This window comes from Malaclemys terrapin, chromosome 8 (genome assembly GCF_027887155.1).
Source record: "Malaclemys terrapin pileata isolate rMalTer1 chromosome 8, rMalTer1.hap1, whole genome shotgun sequence".
Taxonomy (NCBI): Eukaryota; Metazoa; Chordata; order Testudines; family Emydidae; genus Malaclemys; species Malaclemys terrapin.
Window position 1 is genome coordinate 99,740,372 of NC_071512.1, and position 10,384 is coordinate 99,750,755.

Below are 10,384 nucleotides of genomic sequence, written 5' to 3' on the forward strand. Positions count from 1 at the left end.
CTTCCCTCAGTGCAATGCCAAGGGCGAGCCCCACAAGCCAGTTATGCCCTTGTGGGTTGGGAAGCGGCCGCCAGGCTGTAGGGGCCCAGACCCAGTCCCCAGCTGGAGAGAGGCTAAGGGCAGGTGGAGGCCAGAGCAGTTTTGTGATGGCGGGCACCAGGGCCTAAGGCAGAGCAGGAGGGCTGGGTCCCAGCAGGCCTCGCTTGGCAAAGGGCTCATCGGCACCGGACAAACCCCGCAGCCGGCTGCCTCGACACGGCAAGCTCGGAGCCACCTGTCCTTGGTTGGGGAGTGGGGGTGCGAGGCCAGGAGAGGAGCCGCCTCGGGGCTGCATTGACAGGGGCCCCATCAGACCCCCCCGTCGGCCCTTTAAATCCCGGGGGGGCGGGGGCCAAAGGTTTCTCTACGGGTCAGCCACGCCCCCTTTCCCCTGCAGTGGGGGGTCAGGGTCTGCCCCGCCTCGAGCCCCCCGGGACGGGGGGGGGGAGGGGTTGGAGGTGCCGCCATCCCCCTCCCTCCGGGCAGGCGGAGGTGTGAGCCCCTCCCCCCCACAATGCAGTGCGCGGCGCGGCTGACATGGCGGCCGGGCCAGATTGAGCCGCTCGTATCGGGGCCTCCAGAGCCGGGCATGGGGGGGGCGCAGCCTCAGCGCCCCTAGGGCAGCAGCCAGGTACCGGGCTCGGGGCGTAGGGGAGGCTCCTGGGAGCCCCGAGGCCTGGAGAGGCGGCCGCTGCTCCCCTCCCTGCTTCTGGGCTCCCCCCTCTGCTGGGGGCGGCGGCTCCTGGGGACCCCCTCAGGCCTTCCCCGCCTCTCCCCGCGGGGGCTCCCGCTTACCTGGCACGTTCCCTTCGCCGCTCTGCTCCCGGTGCCCGCCTGTGGTAGGACCCGCCCTGCCCACCGCTGCTGCTCCCGCTGGGGAGGCTCCGCAGTTTCTCTCCCTGCTTCTGGCCTCTCTGCTCTGCGGGGGAGGGTGTAAATCCCTATGGAGGGGGCAGGTGCGGGCGCTAAATAGTCCCTGGGGGTGGGAGTCTGGGGCGGGCCTGCTGGGGAGGCCCTTGGGTGGGAGGGATGACAGGTACACAGCCTTAGCAGTGCTCTGCCTTTCCCCCGTCCCCTCCATCCAAGAAGGGCAATGTCTGGCCAGAGGAGACCGGTAGCCCCATTCTACAGCTGGGGATGCTGAGGTGAAGCGACTTGCCCAAGGTCACACAGGAAGTCCATGTCAGATCCCCAATGCAAAAAAATCTCCCAGCTCCTGATCCTTGGCTATAGCCAGGGTGCTATGCTTCATGTTTATTAATACATTACTCTTTTACAGATATGTTTTCATATCCTGTTCAAGTGATTGTTTTCCTCCTTACTTGATCTAAATGTATGTTTGAGAAGTAACAGAATTATTCATGTTTCACATTGCCTAAGAAGAATCCCTCCCCCCTCCCATTGGCCATTCTTCCTTGGGTATATCTTGACAGGTAAAAAGGGTGTGTGTTTCAGTCGTGTTTACTTAGCATGACAGAATAGCCTTGTTAAGAGGCAAGCTAACCTGTTTGAAGCTGTGTTAGCTGGCCATGTTGCAGTCTGGGTTCCCCCACTAGACTGTAACCCAGCCAATGAATGCAACTTCAAACTTATTAGCCTGCATCTTAACATGACTTTTTAGTTGTGTTAAACTAACTCAGTTGAAAAACACACTGCCCATCAAGACAGAGCTTTCTTGATTTTTAACCTCCATGGTAATTCATTATTTTAATGTTACATTTAGAAGATAAACTGTTGGGGGTAGGCTTTATGTGGTTTGTAAACTGGCATAATTCCCTGCTTTCTGTTTAGCCAGTTGCATTGTATTTTAATCAGTTTAGGATTTCCCCTTGTATTCTCTAATATCCTAGGAATTTTAGTGACAGTTACTGCACTCCGGTGCTACTTATATGGTTCTTACAACCTTACTAGCTGTTTCTAAATCATATACTAAAGTTTTGGGGGTAATGGAGTGGAAGGGATCTTTCTTTCCTAGAGTATATAGTCATCCATCCTAAAAGATCCCAATATTGCTTGCAAACTGTACACAGGGATCACTTTAGCTACTCTTATCCTGCCCTTATGTTGGCTTAAAATAGGTACAAATGCAGCTGAATGAATACATGCTTTTGCCATATGTAGAGGATTTGTCAATTGGCTGAAAATGTCAGGTTACTTTGAACCTTCTTTTAAAGATGTCTCAAAAAGTAGCAGTAAACACTGAAGATAAAGCAAAACAGGCAGTTGTAGACTTATTTTCTGAAATATTGAGTTAATCATTAGAGAGGGACTGTGATACAAGGTACAATATTAAATTATATTTAAACACGGATTTAATAACCTTGCTTGTGCTGTCTCTCACTACTTCCTGCTGATTTGGTTTCCTGGACAATATGCATTAGATCCAGGATTCCTCCCTTCTGTTTGAATCTACTGAGAAGTCATAATATTTCTGATTTTCAGTGAGACTTGTGCTCGTAACTCACGTAGGTGCTTTTGATAATCCAGCCCTAAATGGTTATAACATTATTTCCATGATGAGGGGTGACCCACTCAGCCACAGAAGTATGACTTAATTGCAGCATCTGCCAGAAGAAGCTAAGTTTGGAGGAAGAGAGCTCTTATCCAAACATATCAGCAATTCCACCTCCTGCAAAGTAATTGCTTTTTATGTAATAGTTCTGCCAAACCTACCACAGTACGCAAGTCCCCCTTTAAAGGTGATTTTTTGGGTGAAATTATGTCTGCCCTGTGCAGGTAGGAGGAGTGGGAACAGGGAGTCCCTTTCTCCACATGGTATACCTCCAAGACCTCCATAGGAACCAGCCGTGTTGTCTGCACTCTGTAAACAAACACATGGAAGGAAGGTGCCTGCAGTACTGAATTACTCACAAGGGGTATCTGGATAGTCAGGGGACAAGGCTGTGGTAGACTTGTTCTACTGATGCAGAGAAGAATGCATGGAGATCTGTTTTGGGAAGAGTTTCAAAAGGGGGAGTGGGGGCACAATTTGCCAATGAGCACATTTCCCTCCAACACCCCTGAAAGCAAAACACCTCCAGCCATTGCCTCTTATGAGCTGGACTTCCTCTACTCTGTTGTGGCTCTGCCTGTAGAATAATAATTTTGCTTCTTGTAGACACGGTGTTCTTTTTATAAGCCAGTGCAAAAACTTGTACAGCTGTGAGTAGATCCTAATGTTTTCTAGGTATTGGAGTATTGGTCTTTGGTATTCTTTTCTAAATTTCAAAGTTTCTCTATTATCATTGTCCCTGTCCCACTGAATGAACTGTAGAAGAGTTTAGCATAAATTACTAACCACACACAAATTAAAGTCCTGATCATGCCACTGCCTCATATGAACCCAGTTGCAGGATCAAAGTCTAATGTATTACTCAATATTTATACTTCTTTATACACATTACCAGTCAATGTACTGATGCAATCTAAACTATGAGTTGGTGATAGTCACAAATTGTGTTTAATTTGTGGATAATTCAATAATTTTCTCTTGAACTTTGCAGTATTATAAATAAAATAAATGGAGATATCCTATCTCCTAGAGCTGGAAAGGTCATTGAGTCCAGCCCCCTGCCTTCTCTAGCAGGACCAAGTACTGATTTTGCCCCAGATCCCTAAGTGGCCCCCTCAAGAATTGAACTCACAACCCTGGGTTTAGTAGGCCAATGCTCAAACCACTGAGCTATCCCTCCCCGCAAATTATAATTTATGAAGTTATTGTAGACTGTCCTTTGACTTTAATGATCCTGCAAGTAAACCCAGTTTTTTTATTCAGAATCACACATGTGCAATTGTATATACAGTACATTGTTTCTAATTAGCCCCCTTTGGCTATGATGTTACAACAAACCTATACTTGAACTAATTTTGTCTGCAGACGAAATTCAATCAATTTCCATTATGACATCAGCTATCTTTTTCTGTTACAGTGAGGCTGACAATAATAGCTGATATTCCTAAATGCAACCATTGTGAAGCAAGGCTGAGGTAAAAGCCTTTTATAAAAACTTTTTAAAATATAAAATTGGCAGTGCTAAGTAGCTTCAGAATTTATTTCTTTACTAAAATAAGTGTTGGTTTGTGAGACTGCTATCAATAGTTTGTTTGCAGACTGCCAAGGCTTGGTCTGTATACCAAAGTGTTTTAATGTATTCTCGCCACAGCTTTTCTACCATACAGATTCCTATGCCAAAAACATGTCAACTGCTTACAGTTAATTCTAAAGTAATACGTAGTTTGTGGAGTGCTTTGAAGACAAAGTGCTGTCCTGTTTAAATGGTGTGGTAGAATGCATTCCTGAAACTTATAAAATACATACATATTTTACTGGCATTATTACAATAATAATGTAATAATGCCAGTGGGGGGAGGGATAGCTCAATGGTTTGAGCATTGGCTTGCTAAACCCAGGGTTGTGAGTTTAATCCTTGAGGGGGCCACTTGGGGATCTGGGGCAAAATCAGTACTTGGTCCTGCTAGTGAAGGCAGGGGGCTGGACTCAATGACCTTTCAAGGTCCCTTCCAGTTCTAGGAGATGGGATATCTCCATTTAAAGGAAAAAACAATAATACATAGCACTTACAGGGCCTGATCCAAAGTCAGTGGGTCCAGTGATTTTAATGGGCTCTGGATCGTGCTCATAGTGTTTTTCCATCTGCACAATACCATAGCAAGAAGAACTGTAACTAATGGTCACAACACCCCCCTATGATAGGGACATATTTTTAGCTTCATTTTACAGGTGGTGAAACTGAGAGAGAGATTGTGACTTGCCCAGCTGCAGTGAGAATTATCAATGCAGGAATTAGAATTTAGGAGTCTGTGGCTGTTGGTCCTGTGCTGAGACCACACCCCTCTCTCTCTCTCTGACTTGTTCTTCTTTACCCAGTCTGAAAAATGACAACTCAGAAAAAGTATATCTTTGCAAATAGAAATAACTTGTAGTAAGCATATCTTGTAAATGATGACTGTCCTGTATGCTTTAGAGATTTAAGGAAACAATCTTAATGCTTGTACCACATCTAACTGCTAAATTTGGCATCAAACAAAATTGTTTTATTTACATCAAGCCAGTGCCAATAGGCAGCTGTATAATGCAGGTATAAAGCATTTGATCCATGCTGAAACTTTGCATGGAATATTTTCTATCAAAGTCTGAACTTGGAACAATACTGCCAAAACTATTTGCCCTCAGAGTTAGGGTTGTAACACTGTTAAAATCATAACTTCTTACTGGATTTGTTGTAATGACAAATCTTACACATTATGCACATTACATTCTCCTTCTGCTCTTCCTGTTTGATTGGAGTAGGGTTCTTGTTAGTTCTTAAATATTGGTCTTTCTCATAGAAACAGTACTATAATGTGTTGTCCCTCAGCATTTACATTCATTAACTAAAAAATACCTATGTCCTGGGTTTATTGGTGGTGGATCCTTAAATCTAAAGAGCTGCAGTCACCAGTAGCCACTGACCGTGCCTCTTTGAATTTTAAATCTCCTTAATTTTGGTTTCATAACCTAATCCAGATCTAATTATATGAATGGAGATTTAACTGCTCTCAACTGTATGATAAGAAATACTTTGAGTGTTGTCATAAAGTATGATAGAAGTTTGAATGGTTTGTATAGGCACCCAGGCACAAGTGTGGACCAAGCCATATACAGTCTGGGCACCAAGTCCATTTAATCCCCCCAACCCCTCCCCAAGTATGTTGGTACAACAAAATCAGATACAAAATGTAAAGTTTTAAAAGGATAGTTAAAGGTAGTTTAAGTGCAAAATTTAACTTTTTTTTTTTTGGGTGGGGTGAAAGATTTTACAAAATGCTAAAAATGTAATAAATCAATAAAAAGAGCTTTTCATACTGTTTGGATTAAACATTTCTCTGCAGTTTAAAGACTATATTTGCTATTACGGACGGCCGAGAGCCAGGAAGTGAAACTTACAAGCTGTCAAGAAACAAAAGTGAAAATGTCTAGTTCTTTCATTGTGTAAGCCAAATGAATTATAAAAATGGAGAAAAGTAAATTAGATTTTATATAGTCTGTCAATTATAGTAATGTAAGGAAGTATCTTTTAAAGAATTTGTTTTATATGATTTTTTAAAGTTATATTATTCAATTTACGCTGTAGTTAGAAAATCTAAGTACTCTTGAGTAAGTGTTACAGCAGTGCAGCAAATGAAATTCCTGTAATAATTTGTACAAGAAGGACCAAATTCAAGTCTGGCACCATTAAATGGATCTCTGACAACAATGGAGTTGTACTTGCTTAGCCCAGGACTAAATTTGGCCTCTGAAATATTCACCTTTGTACAGCCTTGAAAATACCCAAGTCTTAAGGACTGCCCATTTGTTTTCTCTTATAATTGTCTCAGAGATAAAACACTGCTGTACTTTGGCTGTAATGAACTTAATTTTGATTATATTCTCTCTGTCAATATGTAATATTATTATAGCATTCAAGTTCTTGTGCTATGAGGGTCGAGGTGTTTTAAAGGTGACAGAAAAAAATCCAGCTGAAGGAAATCTAAGGAAATGTATGGTTATCTTGATTAATATAATTTAATATTGATATATTTTATTGTCCTCTTTCCTAACTACTGCAAGAAAATCTATTTGAGTGGCAACTTAGCTGTGGACTCATGTTTTTGAGGAACTCGACCTAGATCACCAAACTGGCTCATGTTAGTCACTGAATAGCCTTTAGCTAATGTAAAATAATGACTTTTGATCACTATCTGTGTTGGATTTGAGGCAGTGACCTAATGGTGAAATTACTCCATTATCAGTCCCTTGAGCCATCCAGTCCCCACAACTAACAATAATGATTTAAAATAATTAAAAAATTAAAACCTGATAAATAGTGGTCTACTAAGATATGATCAGACTTACTGCCAGTGTCTCTAGTGCTAGTAGCTATCTTGTTTTCAACTTTTTCTGCTATTTTTTTTTTACTTTAGCAGCAATTTTATGAACAAAGGAGAAAAAAGAGGCAAGCTTACGTTTTCATTGAGTGTTTCACATGATGATGGTGGACTTGTTATTCCATTCTAAAGATAAATATACAACCCAAATTGCAATATCTGTCAAGCAAAGATAGATAAGCCCACATCATTATTTTGGAAAAACACTTTTTATTATTTATGTAGAAGCAAGGCAATTGATAGAAATGAGTCTTGATTTTTAGTAAAAGCACAGAGCTGTTGACATCCTGCTGTTGCAGTATTGATAAGCACTCTTCAGTTATGTTGTTTAGAATACAAATTAAACTTCACATCTCTGATTTTTGGTATTGGTGTTGCGAGCAGTAACCAATATTAATAGCTGTTAACTGTCCTTGTGTTTTCAGGTTGTACTATAATTTACAGGTTCTAATTTCAGTCAGCCTATGCAAGCTTTACTTCAATGGCTTTTAGCACTATCAAAAAGTCTATAAATTCAAGTATTTTTCAGGTGCATGAAAGTCAGAAACTGACTAGAAATAAGAGTGAAACTGATTAGTCTATTTTAATGGTCCGGGATGAGAAAAATGCAAAATAAATAGTAATAGTTTAGATTTTTAAAATTATTTGAGTTTTAATCTAAAGTCTTATTTGTAACATAGGAAATTTTAAAAAATAGAACATTTTTTTAACCTGACATTGTCCATTTAACAGATATAACATTTTCACTAGTCGTTATAGCAGTGCTTTGTGCCTGCCAACTGGTGGTCAAACACTAGAACAGATTTAGCATATTAGCAGGGTTCCCAGTGCCAGTTTGGATTTGCTGCTTGCATATTGTCTCAGCCAAGACTCAAAATGGGACTCTGGTGTTTCATAGGCAGCCATTCTATTAGGTGAGCCAAAAGGGAGAGAGAGCCAATAGGAATTGCATTAAACTCACTGTGGCTGGAAGTTTTGTATATACTATGAAAAGGAACTGAAGTCAGCTCTACATAGATTGCTTTTGTCAACTCTAGTATTCTAATTCCACAACACACCCTAACAACACAGAGCTGACTGACGATGTCTTGAAGGATTTTTTCCAGTAGTATTAAATCTCAAAGAAAATCCTACAGAGTTCAAAATTACAACAACTAAAACCCAAAGGACAGCAGAGAGGGTGTGTAATATATGTTATATATGATGGAGACAGGTCTGTGAAATGGATGAAACATAGGAAAATTGTGACTGGGTTCTGATGATACCCAAACATCTTGAGATTCAGTGTAGAGCCACAAAATCCTGTGAGGTAGTATAGCTTACAGTTATCTGTGTAATATTTTATATCTCTCACTCTAGAGAGAGATTTTGAGAGAGGGAATGTAAAAGTATTAATTCTAAGCCCAGTGAGAATCACATTTACTGTCTTGGTTTTTTGGCCATTGGGCCAAGAGCTAGAGTTAGAGTGAAGTGTAATAACACTTTAATAGCTGGTAGTTGTAATATCAGTTCAGTATATTTGAAAGAATCTTTTCTGCCTGTGCATTGGAATGAATTTGATAATCTGTAGGTCATTTCTATGTTCATTTTGTATGGCTTTATGTAAAACTGAAGTTGATGACTATTGAAACTTAACTTGACAAGACCAATTTTTGACTTTATTTTTATTTTATTTTTTTAAAAATCTATATGCTGTAACATAAACAATTGAAAACAGTGATAGTATGCATTCTGTTTATGGAGAAAGTTATAGCTGAAATATTGGACAATTATTATTCTTCCCTTTGCTCTTGAAGAGGCAAAATACACAGTAAATTAAAACTATTGTATATGCCTTATAGATGTAGGCCCAAAATACAGTGTGGTAGTGTTTGTTGATTTTTTTTTTTTTAAGGTAAGGTTTTATAAAACCAGTCATATAAATACATGGTTTCCAACAGTTTCTAGTATGGAATTTAAACCTTCTCCTGAAGTGCTTGCTAGCCAAAAAATACAAATTAATGAGTCAGAAAGTGAAAATGATTAGTCTATTTTCAAGCTGAGAGAAATGCTGAAAGTAAAATATCATAAGTGACTAATAGTACATTAGCCTTTTATATGTTCAGTGTAGATTAGGGTTACCATTCGTCCGGATTTACCCGGACATGTCCTCCTTTTTGTGCTAAAAATAGCGTCCGGGGGGAATTTGTAAAGCACTCACAATGTCCGGGATTAGCAGAGCGAGCAGCTGGGAGGGCTGCAGGGAAGTCCCGGGCTGGACTTAGGAGCAGCTGTAGAGGAGCCGGATCCGCCCTGCATTCTGAGCCGGCAGCTCCCTTGCAGCCCAGTCCGGCAGCACTGTGCAGGGCCAGACCGGGTTTTGTTGTGCAGGGCCAGGGACCGGGTTTTGTTGTGCTGGGGAGCTCAGCCACGTGTCCGGCTCGGCTGCACAGAGCTCAACACTCTGTTCTGAGCAGCAGGGTAAGGAGGTCAGGGGGCAGGAAGGTTCTGGAGGAGGCAGTCAAGAAACGGGGGGGGCTTTTTGGGGGGGTGGAGAAGGTTTTGGGCACTCAGGGTGCAGGTAGGGGGTAGGGTCCTGGGGGGCAGTTGGGGGGGGTCTTAGGAGGGGGCAGTTAGGGGACAAGGAACAGGGAGTCTTAGGTAGGGGGTGGGGTTCTGGAGGGCAGTTAGGAGCAGGGGTCCCAGGAGGGGGCAGTCAGGGGACAAGGAGCAGGGGGGGAGTGTTTGGGAGTTCTGGGGGGGGGCTGTCAGGTGGCAGGGGTGGGGAGATGGATCGGAGCAGTCAGGGGACAGGGAGCAGAGGGGTTTAGATGGGTTGGGAGTTCTGGGGGGGGGGCTGTCAGGGGGTGGGGAGTGGTTGGATGGGGCGTGGGAGTCCCAGGGGTCTGTCTGGGGGTGGGGGTGTGGATAAGGGTTGGGGCAGTCAGGGGACAAGAGGCAGGGAGGCTTAGATAGGGAGTGGAGTCCTGGGGGGCAGTTAGGGGCAGGGGTCCCAGGAGGGGGCAGTCAGGGGACAAGGAACGGGGGGAGGGTTGGGGGTTCTGGGGGGGCGGGAAGTGGGAGGGGCAGGGGCGGGGCTAGGGCGGGGCTCCTCCCGTCCTCTTTTTTTCTTGCTGAAATATGGTAACCCTAGTGTAGATAATCTGAGGTTTTATAACACATATAAGGAAATCTGGTTTTTACAAATATATAATTTTAACCTGATTGTTCCTTCCATTGTAATTTTTTAATGAAGTTTTGCATGAATTACAATGTAGTAAAATCTAGTGGTTTGAACTTAAATACCATTTAGTCCAGGGGTGGCCAACCTGAGCCTGAGAAGGAGCCAGAATTTACCAGTGTACATTGCCAAAGAGCCACAGAAATACGTCAGCAGCCCTCCATCCGCCCCCCACCCCCGCTCCCAGCGCCTCCCACC

The 10,384-nt window shown here is 42.9% G+C and overlaps 1 protein-coding gene across 3 annotated transcripts in view; it reads left to right on the plus strand.

Moving 5' to 3' along the window:
* Nucleotides 1-577: 577 nt before the first annotated feature.
* The window catches only part of TUT4 (terminal uridylyl transferase 4), an 81,779-nt gene continuing 71,972 nt past the window's right edge, over nt 578-10,384 (plus strand). For all 3 annotated transcript variants that reach the window (XM_054037115.1, XM_054037116.1, XM_054037117.1), the window contains exon 1: nt 578-670. The gene's annotated coding sequence lies outside the window, so the exon portion shown is untranslated. The remainder of the gene's footprint in view (nt 671-10,384) is intronic.